This window comes from Caretta caretta, chromosome 8, assembly GCF_965140235.1.
Source record: "Caretta caretta isolate rCarCar2 chromosome 8, rCarCar1.hap1, whole genome shotgun sequence".
NCBI classification, from domain to species: Eukaryota; Metazoa; Chordata; order Testudines; family Cheloniidae; genus Caretta; species Caretta caretta.
In genome coordinates, this window is record NC_134213.1 from 57,654,703 (window position 1) to 57,668,912 (window position 14,210).

Genomic DNA, 14,210 nt, shown 5'->3' on the forward strand with positions numbered 1-14,210 from the left:
AATTCATTAAATATTATGACAGTTGGACATATGGCTGTTTTTGTTCTTGGTTGGTTTGTGTTTTTCTCAGCAGACAGCTAGGGTGACCAGACATCAAATGTGAAAAATTGGGACAGGAGGTGGAGGGTAATAGGAGCTTATATAAGAAAAAGGCCCCAAAATTGGGACTGTCCCTATAAAATCAGGACATCTGGTCACCCAACAGACAGCTGAGGTTTCACCCAGCTCTTCGTATAATTTTGAGCCATATGAAAAAACACAGATTAAAAAAAAAAGAAGTGATGTGATGTGGGGAGGGGAGTGGAAAAGACAAGGGATTTTGTTGGCAGTAAAAAGAATTTTAATAAGTGAATGGAAAGTGGAAATTAGAAACAGGTGTAAACCATGCCTGAATTTTGCATCTTGATCCCTCCTCTACTGAAAATTGGAACTTTCACATAGGTCCACTTACAACAAATGATGATGCTATATGAATGTGGGATGAGAGAAGGCCACAGAGAAGCAAAATATTGACTGCCATTCAGTTCTAATTAACGTAATTTCATTTCCCATTTCTTTTTCAAGGCTGAGTTGAAAAACTACGCAAAAAGCTAGTTTCAATTGACTACTAGCTAAGCCATTGATGTCCTAAGGAACAGTTAGATTGGGAACATAGGAAATTATGGAAAAGAATGGCCCAGTGGTTGTCTAATCTGCTGACCAGTCTCTGACAGTGACCAGCGCTGGATGAGTCAGAAGACAGCACAGAAATCCCATAAACTCCCTAATTGTGAAATGCTGTCCCTAGGAGAGTGTGAGAGATTTGGGTTTTTTTTACTGACCCTACATGATTATTAGTTGATGCTATGAGTCATCAACTGTGGCTGGTGATCGAGTCAGACTGGTTCTGTTGCATTCCTAAAGGTCAGTTAGGGCTGCCTTAAGATATTGATGTCTTTTGTTGTTACCTGTGATGTAGTTTGGGTCTCTTCTCATGTACAAGGTCTCTTGATATTCATTGTATCTGGTCGAAATAGGGCTTGAAAAATCCTCTCACTCAGGATAAGTAGAAATCATTCCTGGTGAATACAATCAAGTGCTGTCAAATCCAGATTTTAAAGGGGGGCAGGGAAGAAGGGGAAGAGGGCCAGATTCTCAGCAGCTGTAAATCAGTGTCAGTCAGTGGAGCTATGCTGATTTACACCCCTGAGGTTCTGACTGTTGCTAATTTCTGGCTGTGAAGATAATCTTTCAAACATGAATGAAAGTATGAACTGATGCAGTGCTGTTTTCCTAAATCTGAAGAGAGACCACACTAGTGCCTTTGTTGCAGCTCAGAGTTTTCACTGCTGTTGTTCAGAATTCTAAGGGCAGCCACAAAACAGAGAAAATTAATTTAAATGCCACCGGCTGGAGAAGCTTTGAGCAACAACAGATTCAGTCACTGGAACTATTCACTGGGTAGAGGACTCAGAAGCAGAGGTTGTGGGAGGCATAGAGGAGCAGAAATACACCCTTGTAGCAGCTGGAAAGCAGTCACATGTTATTATGTTGAACACCTCCACACCTGCCCCAGTAGCACACAGGAGGACAGTGCTGCTTCGCCCTGCTGACAAGGAGAGAAGATTTGGGGGGAGATGGGAGCTTTCAGATTTGGCTTTCTGTCTGTCAAGCACAGCAGAGTCTCCTTTACTTCTTATTTAAATTGAACAGATACAGAATATCAAAACTGATTAATATATTCTGTACTATACTGATGTGATCCTGGGCTTCCAGAACAGTTAAATAGCCCAAAAATCTGTTTTGTGAAGGTTCACATTTTGGATTGAAAGTTCTCCTCTGCTGCTCAGCTGGTCATTTGGCCTGTGTGAAATGAGGTTGAGTTCCATGCAAGTGGACGTTTGTGCCCATCTGGGGCAGAGTGCAGGATCAGGACCTTAGACCTCACTAGATAGGTGTCCATTGTCAAGCTGTCTGGAATGGCTCATGAATATGGGTGCCAGTCTCAAGGCAAACTATTACAAACCAGGACACAAACCCCAAATGACTGTGTGTTCTATAATTATATTTCACCAACCAAGTATCAAATGTGAACTCCTCAAGCACTATAACACCCTTAGCATGGAGACACAGACAGTTGCCTTGGACACTCTGGTCTATCTTGCACCCCGCAGTCTTGCCTTTGTGATAGATGCTTCCTTACAGCAAAAATCATAACTATATTCAGGTTATTCCCAGTCCAAAAGGACCAGTCACCTACCCCAGGTCAATTGTATCTTCAAGTCTATTTTAATAATGCTAACACAGATGAGTCAGACTGGTTTCCAACTATTCATTTGTTAGTGTTCAGTGAGGGCTAGGTGCCTTGACATAAGCTGGCTCCTGGTCTGCCAGTGTCACACAACTTCCTCTGCCCCCCGCAGAACCAACTCAACAGAGAAGCCAAAGATTAAATGAATATGGAAAAGGAACTATCTTTTTGTGTCTAGAGTTTGCATATCTATCAGCACACTGATGGTGCAAGGTAGAGAAATTTCTGTGTATAAATAGAATGCTTGTGTGTCTTGGTCTATGAATGAGAAATCTTTCCTAAGCATTAAATGCACCATTTTCCATCCTGGCCCCAAAAATCTATTTTTTAATAAATATTATAGGGAAAATAATCAAATGTGCATTATTTAACCTCTTGCCATGAATTAGATGTATTTTATAAAATATTGCAATGATACTTTATTAGTTTTGTTTAAATAGGATGCTAAACATTTCAGCAATACTTTAATTAACACCTACTTTACTAGAAAGTTGTAATGAATTACTTTGAGGATTTACTTTCACATACACACACATCTCAAAAGAATTTGTCATGATTTCATGTTATTAAACTGAAGGCCAAAGGAAGTAGCATAGATACACCCTTTATCACCAATTTGTGTCTAAAAGATCAAATAAACCCAAACCACAACAATAGTCATGCTAATACAGAGTCACGTTCAGCTAAAGTTCTGAGTGAAAGATGACAAACCCTGTGACCACAGTTCTTAGTCCAACCTGGCTGTGGTGAAAACGTGGCAGAACGCGAGCTATAGGATGCTCTGATGCATCCTTAGATGTGCCCACAAATCTGGAAAGCTCTAGAGTTTCCGTAACTTGTTCTAGAGCCTAATTCATTGAATCAAAGGTGTTTAACTGAAATATTTGCATGTTTGGTTTAAATGGGTGGTAAGTCTTGAGCATGACTCATCAAGTTTTAATTGTACGGAACCCACGAATATTAATCCTTAACATTTAAATAGCACTTATTATTTATTGTTTACAGTAGTGCTGAAAGACTGCACTTGAGAATGAAGCCCATTGCACTAGATACTATTCAGACATATAGTGAGAGACAGTCACTGCCCCAAAGAGCTTATAACCTAAATAGACAAGAGAGAGGGTGGGAGACAGTAAGTATTCCTCCATTTTACAGATGGGGAACTGAGGTACAGAGAGCTTGAGTGACTTGCCTGTGGTCACACAGGAAATCTGTGACAGACCCAGGAACTAAAGCTAGATGTCCTGAGTCCAAGTTCATCACTCTAGCCAGAAGACCATCCTATAAAGTGCTACAAATTATTTCTAAGGCTTTTTAAATGAGTTGCCTGGAGATTTCAGTCTCCTGCCCTGTAATAACCATAGCAGAGCATTTCATAGTAAGTAGCTTTCGTGGTTATATGCAGTCTCTCTGAAATGCATCCCCTTGCTGGGAAGAGGGCAGCCGCCAGCACACAGTACCTGAAGTAGAATATCTGGCCAAAGACAACAGGAGCAAACTCTTGTTGTGTGTTTTCCATTAACATTTTTTTAAAGGGATATGCAACCCCACTCCCCAAACAAATGTATCCCACTTGTTCAGTTGGGGCACCTAGGGCTATATATTGTTTCATAATCTTGCATATATTTCATGTATTGTTTTGGTATTTGTCACTGCAGTCAAAATTTTCAAAATGACCCATTGGCTTTAAGTGCCTTCATTTTGGAGTGCCTAGTCTGAGACACTTAGGGCTCAGTTTTGAGAGGGGCTGTGTGTCTGCAGCATCCTGGGACTTAAAATGGGATTGTGGGTTCTCTGTCCAAGTTGAGTTCCCCAAAATGAAAACCCCACAAATGCCACCCACCCACATCAATGTGGGGAGGGGAACTTGAGGGGCCCAGAAGTGAAAGGGGGACAGTCACAGTAGCAATGGAGGGAGACAGTTCCCAAGGGACAGTAGGTAGCTCTTCCCGCTGGGAGTCTTTGGCACCCACTGGCCCACTGCGGGAGAAGGATGCTGACTGGCCAGCATTCCCCAGCTCCCAGGATTTAGCCCCTGTGCTGGGGCCTTCTGGAAGCTCTATCAGCTCCGTTTCAGCAGCCCACCCTACCCACCCAAACTAGGAATGGGACTGTGGTCTGACAGATGCAGCTGATCTACCCGATTACCTGTTTAGAGGGTCAGGAAGTAATTTTTCTCCCCCAGGCCAACTGGCAGAGGACCATGGAGTTTTTTGCTATCCTTGCAGCACCATCAAGCCACAGTGGGTTGAGTAGGAACATGCTTAGTACGTAACTGAGGTACTGGGGTGAGGGTGTTTATTCATTGCAACTTGTGGCCGGTGTTCAGTGCAGTTGAGACAATAGAATGAACAGTTCCCAGAGGTAATAGGCCTTGGATTTTGGTGATGGGCCTTGGGCTCATGTGAAAGAGTGAGATCTTGTGGCTTTTACAGGCTGAGGTCAGACCATGTGGCCCTAGTGAGCTGAGCCCAATCTGTGCACCCTCTGTCTTCCTCATGGGGGAGCAGGACAGTTCTAGGGCTCAGAGAGAGCTGAGTTCTGAGTAATAAACTGAGGAACACCTAACCCGCATTATGGGGTATATGAAAGGAGCCCTGTAACCTTGGTGCCAGTTATGGGTTATATGGTAACCCTGTAACCCTGCAGTGGAACTAATTAAATGCCCGATGTAGGGAAGTACAGGTGATGGGCGAGTAGCCCTCCTCCCCGTGTTAATGTTTAATAAGTTGTAGCTTGCCCCCTAATTCCATGCTAGTGCCTATCCTCATTTTGCTGCTGTGTCCTCATCAAATTAATTAGTTTTTTTTTTTTAAAAGAGGCTGTTTTTATTGCTGGAATTACTGATTGGGCTTCCAGCTAACACAACTGGTTCACCATTTTTCTTACATCTATCCCACTTGTACTGCAAAGATACTTATCCTGCAAGCCTGTCTCACTCTTTGCTAGAAATAAAATTATCTAGTAAAAATGTGGATAACGATTGTTGTGCTATGATTGTCATTGCTGGGGCGATCCCCAAATGCTTCCTTTTTTCCATTGACTCAGTTTTAGGTTTTTCAAGTTCTTCTTTTTGATTTTTTGGGGGGGCTTTTATTGATGACAAAAATAAATGATTGTGTATCTCATGTAAGCCTTCAGGGAGTCCCACAGTACACTGAGGAGACTACTTTTGTTTGGGTTTTTAGAATCTCTGGTAGCTAAATATCATTCCACTGGTCCAGATTCCATTGTAGTTAGACAATGATCTTCTCCACTTTTAAATACTCTTGGAATCTTTCATTTGAATATTTTGCCTTGGAGCTAGTTTTGTTATTTCTGTTGATTTAGAAGTTGAATAAATGTAAAAAATACAATACTGAAAAAAATGTTACTTGTATGTAAGAACTCTATGAAATCTTCCTTCCATGGAAACACCTACTCGTTCTGTTGGCATCATGGGTCTCTGAATGTATTCTTTACATTATATGTAAATACTTAGTGCAATAATAATATATCAACGATTATTGCAATTCATTTGTCTAACTTCCCCAAAATTTGGCATGCAGCATAATTATGTATAATGATGTGCTTTTGTCACAGGCCTTCACAGGACCTTTGTAATGTCATGCCCCTGTATGAGGAACATTTCCTTTTACTAAAACTCTTTGCATAAGCACTGGAATTATAAGCTAAAACATGAAGAGCTGTGCCAAGTAACTTATTTCAAGCCTGTACTTATGAGGCCCAGTCACCAGGACAAACACAATACTTGTCTGAAAAATGTACTGGCAACTTATGTGAGGAATAAAAAAACCCTTGTAGTTATGCAGACAAACCTATGGGTAACTTTAACCTCATGCTTCAGGGTATAAATTAATTCCTTGCAGAGGCTGGGAAGAAATATTTTCCCTCCATATTCAGCACTGTGCAACTGATTAGGTATTTTATGTGATTATTGAATTCCTCTGACTCATCAAGTATTGTCTACCGTTTCATGGGAGGGTACTGTAAAGTAGGTTTTCATAAAAGGTACCAGAGAGCTGTCTACAGATCACTGGTCTGATTACCTCCCCCTACACACATTGGCTTTTATATACCATTGACATCTGCCCCAACCCCGGCCATCCTTTCATTCTTAGCCCCAGCCCCTGTCCTCATCACTAGCTCTGCCCCAATTAAAACCTCCCTTTCAAACCTCAGATCTGCCCTTTTTTCTCCTCTTCCCTTTGCCTGCTTCATCTCCCAAAAATATCACTGGCATCCATGATTTTATCTCTCACTATTGCCAGCCTGTGGCACTCTGAGGCCTGCCTCCCCGACCTCAGAACTTCCTCCGCAGCTACTCTCGCTGCATCATTTTCTCTCACATAGTCCACCTAAGTCATCTTCCAAGAAATGGGGCACACCGGGCTTCTCCTCTACCATTCCCAGCTCATCCTTCCCACTACTCCTCCTTTGTCAGCAAGGTATCACTCTTTGTGATGGAAAGAACAAAGGAGAAAACAATATATACTAATAAGGCTTAGAGTTGCCATTTGAGATCAGAGTCCCATTGTGCTAGGTGCAGTCCATACACACAGTCCCTGCTCCAAAGAACTAAATTAAGATATAACACTTCCATGTTTTCCCCTGAACTCTTAGAAAATTCACTCTGAAACAAATTATTCATTATACAATCACATTAATATGCTGTGAGGAAAATAAAATCCTGCAATCTGATCTGATAAAAGTAGATACAACCCTTTTGATGACATTCACACCAGAAGCCTGAGTCAAGATCAAACCTACTCTGTATCTTTCCTGTTATTATCTTGGACGTGTTTTTCATAGATGCCTGTGTCACATTTATTCATTTTCCTTCAATTTTCAAGTGTTTTCTCTTCCCAGACCTTGATGTCTTTAAACAAAAACAAGTTGGCACAGACCTGGGATAATCAGTCCTCTTTTTCTTTTGCAGTTTTCTTATAAACTTAAGACTGGATTCTGCCAGCTACACTCACACCGAATTGTACCTTATTTGTTTTCTGAGATCATTTTTGTCAGTGGGGCTAACTGCAGAGTAAGCTACAGCTCAACATGAATAAGGGTAGCATGATGGCCTTGGACGTCATGAAAGAAGCTGGACTTAGTGATTGAGCTTGAAGTCCTCACTTTTTATATAGGGTAGGCATTGGCAACTAGATGCAATTATAGTGTCATTTGTTATGTGGACCCTGTGAACTGGACTGAGTCCACAAAACGCATTTCACATAAATCCCCAAACAGTCATCAGATGACAAATTTTTACCTTCCGCTGACCTCAGCTGAATTTGAATTGGGAACCTAATGTTAAGAGGTGCATGGCTTGGCAACAGTATATTTGATATGCAAATGACTATAGTGTTAAATAAATAATTGATCAGAAGACTGTTTTTCTGTTATCAAAATTATCAAACTAACCTATGATCCTTCAAGACAATATTCAATGTGACTAATAAAATAGGATCTAGTTTATTAATACCAATAAAATAGCAAAGAATTGAACACTAGATGAAATTCAGTAAGGACTAATGCAAAGTACTCCACTTAGGAAGGAGCCACCTGTTGCACACATACAAAATGGGAAATGACTGCCTAGGAAGGAGTACTGCGGAATGGGACTGGGGGGTCATAGTGGACCACAAGCTAAATATGAGTGAGCAATGTAGCACTATTGCAAAAAAAGAGAACATCATTCTGGGATGTGTTAGCAGGAGTGTTTTAAGCAAGACATGAGAAGTAATTCTTCCACTCTACTCTGTGCTGATTAGGCCACAGCTGAAGTATTGCGTCCAGTTCTGGGTGCCACATTTCAGGAAAGATGTGGACAAATTGGAGAAAGTCCAGAGAAGAGCAACAAAAACGATTAAAGGTCTAGAAAACATTACCTGTGAGAGAAAATTGAAAAATTTGGGTTTGTTTAGTCTGGAAAAGAGAAGACTGAGAGGGAACATGATAACAGTTTTCAAGTACATAAAAGGTTGTTTCAAGGAGGAGGAAGAAAAATTGTTCTTAACCTCTGAGGGTAGGACAAGAAGCAACGGGCTTAAATTGCAGCAAGGGAGGTTTAGGTTGGCCATTAGGAAAAACTTCCTAACTGTCAGGGTGATTAAGCACTAGAATAAATTGCCTAGGGAAGTTGTGGAATTTCCATCATTGGAGATTTTTAAGAGCAGGTTAGACAAACACCTGTCAGGGATGGTCTTAGATAATACTTGATCCTGCCAGGAGAGCGGAAGACTGGATTAGATGACCTCTCAAGGTCCCTTCCAGTCCTATGATTCTAAGATTAATCAGTTTGCTAAACTTAATTAATTTAATTTCAAATCTAAGCACATATCCCTTCATGTACTGTGTCACACAGATGAATATAATTGAAATTGAATGATCATTCAAATACAGGAATTCACAGATTCAGTTTAGGTTGAGCTTAAAATTACTTTTCTCTAAAGTAGACTGTGCTGTAGTAACAACTTTAGATCATGGTTGTATTCCATCTACTGTTTCTTTTGGCAGCAGTCTCAAAAACAGAGGTTGTCTGAAATTTTGAGTCAGTGCTGTGCACTGAGGCAGGAATCTTGTGGGGAAAAATAGTATGTGATCATGTAATTAAAGTCTGAATCATAATGCATAATCACAGCAATGCTAAATTAAGGCTGCACAGGAAACCTTAATTCTGGCATTTCTTAACTTTTGAATGCTCAACTTTGCAACCTTAATTTATTTTTAACGGTCTCTCTCTCTCTGTGTAGTCTGTATAAAGCATCTTAGTGAGGTCTTAGTGAGAGTGAATGTCTTCAGCTATCCCTCGATGTGAGGATGATGTCTGCCAAGGGGGTTCGTTGGTGGGTTTTTAAGTGGCTGAGGAGCCCAATTTGTGCCCTACAGATTTTCCAACCGAAGTGACAGGTGTAATCTTGGAGACATAGTTGTTGGCTGGACTGTTGTGCCCTTTTTTTCCTCCTGTGTTGCTTCTCTGTCTCATGAGCACATCTGTTCTCCTCAAAGTGAGCTGTGGCCTGGTGTATGGTGTGGCACCACTGTGTTCTGTTCTGTGCTGAGTCCTCCCAGTGTGTTGGGTTGATGCCTCCCTTTTTAAGGTGTACTTTCAGTATGTCTTTGAAGCGCTTCCACTGCCCTCCGTGAGCTCTTCTCCCCTGACTTAACTGAGAGAAGAGTATTTGCGTTGGGAGGTGAATGTCAGGCATACGTACACAGTGGCCAGCCCAGCAGAGTTGGTGTTTCATGACCTGCATTTCTACACTGCTGATGTTGGCTGCAGCGAGAAGCTGATGTTGGTGCGTCAGTCTTCCCAGCAGATCCTGAGAATCCTCCTGAGGCAGCGCTGCTGGAACCATTCCAGCCGCTTGAGATGTCTCTATAGGTTACCCAGGTCTCACACCCATAGGGAAGGGTGGGGATGACAACTGCCTTGTAAACCAAGATCTTGATACTTATTTGCAGATCCCTACCGTTGAAGACTTGTTTGAGTAGTCTTCCAAAGGATGTGCTGGCATAGCAGATCCTGTATTCAATTTCTGTGTCAATGCTGCCTGTTTGGGAGAGGTGGCTGCCATGTTATGGAAAATGGTCCACATTTTCCAGGGGTTCTCCACTGATTATTTGTGGAATACAAACTGTAGTTTGTGCAGGTGAGGGCTGGTAGAGTACCTTGGTTTTCCCGATGTTAAGAGACAGACCAAGGCTGCGATAGGCATCTGCAAAAAGATGTAGGATACTTTGCAGGTTGGCCTCTGAGGGTGCAAGAATGATGCAGTCATCTGAATTCCAATTCTTGTGATCTTAGATTTTGTTTGGAGACATTTGATTGAGGAGTTCACCGTCCATATGATACTCAATCACGATTCCATCAGGGAGGTGGTCACAGATGAGAATCAGGATCACAGCACGGTAAATGGAGAAGAGTGTTCGAGCAGTAACACAGCCCTGCTTGACACTAGTGCGAATGATGAATGGTTCGGTCTCTGAGCTGTTGCGCAGAATGATGGCAGTCATCCCCTCATGGATTAATCTCGTGATGGAAATGAATTTCTGTGAACAGCCAAACCTACACAGCATCTCCCATAGGGCATTATGATTGATAGTCAAAGGCCTTGATTAGATTGATGAATGCCATGAACAGTTCCTGGTGTTGCTCTCTGCACTTCTCCTGAATCTGTCATGCCACAAAGATCATGTCAGTTGTGCCTTGGGATGGCCTGAAGCGACACTGTGATTCAAGGAGGAGTTCCTCTGCAAGGGGGAGAAAGCGGTTTAGTAGGATCTGGGCAAGGATCTTCCCTGCAATGAGAGGATGGCAATACCTCTGTAGTTCCTGCACAAAGATTTGCCCCCTTTCTTGAATATTGTAACAATGTTGTTATTCTTAAAGTCAGGTGGAATATCCTATATTTTCAGCACATGCACTGCGAATGGTATTTTTAAGTTGATCCCAGTGCTCTTGAATATCAGTGATATTAACAAGCAAGTCAGAGAGTTTCTCAGACAGGTATTGCTGGAACATCTCGCAGCTGGCTTGGTCCTGAAGTGCTTTGATGTTATACTGATTTCTCTTAGTCTTTGGGTGTTTGCGATGTGGTGGCACAAACTGCAGATACATGACTGATCTTACTAATCGATGGTCTGTCCAACAGTGATCTATACCTCTCATGGCTTGCGTTATATGGACATCGGTGTAATCTCGAGCTCTGTCTGTAACATAGTCAAGGAGGTATGGGGGGAGGGATAGCTTAGTGATTTGAGCATTGGCCTGCTTAAACCCAGGACTGTGAGTTCAATCCTTGAGGGGCCCATTTAGGGATCTGGGGCAAAAATTGGGGATTGGTCCTGCCTTGAGCAGGGGGTTGGACTAGATGACCTCCTGAGGTCCTTTCCGACCCTGATATTCTACGATTCTAGGTACCAGTGTTTGGACAGAGGATGTTTCCAGGTGGTCTTAAATTTGTTACTCTGCTTAAAGATGGTATTTGTGATGAGCAGGTCATGCTCCACACATTTGCTGAGGAGAAGAATACCATTGAGGTTTACATTATCCACCCCTTCTTTGCCTATTTTGCTGCTCCAGAGTTGAGAGTCCCATCTGACTCTGGCATTGAAATCTCCCAGGAGGATAAGTTTGTCTACCTTAAGTGTGGCTGTGAGGACTTCATCAAGAGTGTTATGAAACTGTTCCTTGTCTTCCTCATCATTAAGTGGTGGGGTCCAGGCACTGATGGCTGTGGCATATTGGTTGTTGGTGAGCTTGAGTCACAGTCATGAGATGCTCGTTGATCCACATGGGAAGCTCCCGTGAATGCATTTCTCTTCAGGTGGCTTTCCTTTCCAAAAGAAGGTGTAGCCTTCTCTTTTAAGTGGCCCTCATCAGCCGGCGTGTCTCACTAAGAGCTGCAATATCAATGTTGAGTCTTGCCCTTTCTTCTTTCTGGGCACTGTGCTGAGAGTCCATAAAGGTGCGGACATTCCAGGTGGCAAAATTCATTGTCTTAAATCTCATGTTTCTGCCGCGGAGTTGAGTGATCCCACTGGATGCGGTCATCCAATCGCCAGAGTGTGAGACAGCCTGTATTTACAGCACCTTTTCTATCCCCCTCCCCATTCAGGGTGAGCAGAGGGGATCCTGAAAAGGCCTGCTCAGTCACAGTCGCTGCTCCTGAAATGTACTTCTGTCTCATTCAATCAGAAGATGACTGTCACGCGGCTGCTGCCTGCTTGTAGATTTGTGATTAAAAACTCCCAGAGATCACTGCTCCTGTCTTCACCGCCAGTTGTCCATCACCGCAGGGCTTTGTGCGGGTGTGAGCCCTTTGGCAGAAGTCTGCACGTGAAATCTTTTAATGTGGGGAAACCAGTGCACAGACAGGAGGAAAACCCTGACCCAGTGGCAAGGAGATTCAAGACAACCAGGGGTCTCCCTCCTGCTGCAGCCCTCATCCTCCTTCACAGCTGCAGAGTACTAAAAGGTCTTCCATATGCACCTGATCCACCATTGGGTCTTGTGAAGTTTGGACTGTGGTTAATCAGGAACTTTGCCTCAGACCTGCTCACCAAAGGGGACCCTACCATGTGTATGAAAGTTCCAGATGATGTAGGTCTTTAGCCCACACAAGCCTCTCCAGCACAACAAAGTTTTGGTCCATCAGAGAGGAAGAGTGGATGTATTGAGCATGTGAAAACAGCAGTTTTTCAAAGGCTTATATCAGCCAAATTTGAGTGGATTTTCATGGGGACAGCAAAATGAACATCCCTGGGATAAAGGTGACTTCCTTCCAACCTTCAAATTCCTTTGCTCCAAAGCTTGAGGGCACTAGAGCTTTTCAAGGGAAAGGTTGCCACAAGTTTTGACCACGGGCGAAACTACATATTGTTTCCTAGCCTCGTTCTCGGAAATGACTGAACAGTTTTGGCAGATATTTTTTAAAACAAGTCAGCCTGGGACAGACACTCAGCTCAAAAAATTTCACCCTGAACAGTTAAAGTCTGGCCAAATTATAAATAATTGAAAACAGGGTCTTAGAATGGGAATTGTAAGCCAACCTCAATAATAGATGGTGCTACCAGCTCCATCTTTAATATAGCTTTTCCTGTAGGCAAATGGGACGAGCTATACCAGTATAAGATACCTTTATACCATTACAACTTTGCCCATACTAAGGTTGGTACTGGTATGACTGTACTGGTAAAAAATTACACCCTGAATCAACTTAGTAACTCCAGTATAACTTTCAAATGTAGACCAAGCTTTTGACTGAATTGTTATGGAGAGATTTTCAAAGGCATAAAAGACAGGTGCCTGGCTTTCATTGAAAGTCAGTGGGAGATGGGTGCCTGTGCCTGTGAAAATCTTCTCTTAAGTCTCAAACTTACAGCAGCTTCCTGGTTCCAGTTTCCTCACTTTAGTACAGTCTTTTTTGCTGACCCATGTTAACTCTTGGGTTGTTAGCTGTTGTCTCAGGAGGCCGCAAGTTCCCTGTTTTATAGCTCCTAAACTTCCTTTTGCTTACAGTTATTGAATATCCTTTATTTTATGCTCTTCCTGAGGAGCTTTGAAATTCTCAAAATTTCCTTAATAACTAATTTAGTGAGGCTTAATTTAAAAAGATAGTGGAGTGTTTTACTGCTCCTTTTTGGTAGGACCCAAGGGAAAAATAAACAGACTTGTAGACAGAAACACTGGGCCACATGTGTTGCTGACATAGGTGGGTGCTACTTCAGTTAAATTCTGCCCATTTGTGTGACAGTGACAAATTTGACTGACCTGAATGAAAAAATGATTTGAATGATCTTTCTACTACGGTTAATTTAGTCCATATTAAAATAAGGATATAAAAAGATGTATTTGTGCATTGGGGGTCTTAGAATTAAACCAAGTATGAATAGCTATTTCCTCTTAGTTATAGAGAGGGATCATTCTTTCCTCTCTCCTAGGGATTGAGCTGCTTCAGCATTAAAAATATGAATGAAATTACATTAACCCCTGTCTTTCTGATTCAGATGGCCTTAATTTTTCACACAATGCATTGCAGAACTTGTTGCAACAAGTTATTGAGTTTAACAAGTATAAAGAGGGGATTTAACTTTTGTATAAACAACAAAAATGTCCAAAATTCTTACAGTAAGTATTAAAGTATGTACCAAGAGTTTTGGAAGGGATATAAACTCTTATTCTTCAGGGCTTTTGGCAGTCTCTAACTATGGCAATTCCTAAATTAATATTACAAGTGGCTTCTTTTTGTTTGGCTCAGTGCTCGTGTATAAAGAATATTTTGGGGGGGGGGGTGCGGGGAAGAGGGAGGGTTGTATGGCCTCAGTTGGCGTCCTATTGACTCGAGTTGAGCTCTGCACTAATTGCAATGAAAACAGGTGCTGCTAGTTCATAGTTAAAATGGAAATCTAGAAAGGA

At 42.1% G+C, this 14,210-nt stretch overlaps 1 protein-coding gene across 1 annotated transcript in view; it reads left to right on the forward strand.

The window, feature by feature from the left end:
* PLA2G4A (phospholipase A2 group IVA) overlaps positions 1–14,210 on the forward strand; it is a 134,863-nt gene that overhangs the window by 13,380 nt on the left and 107,273 nt on the right. The window lies entirely within an intron of this gene.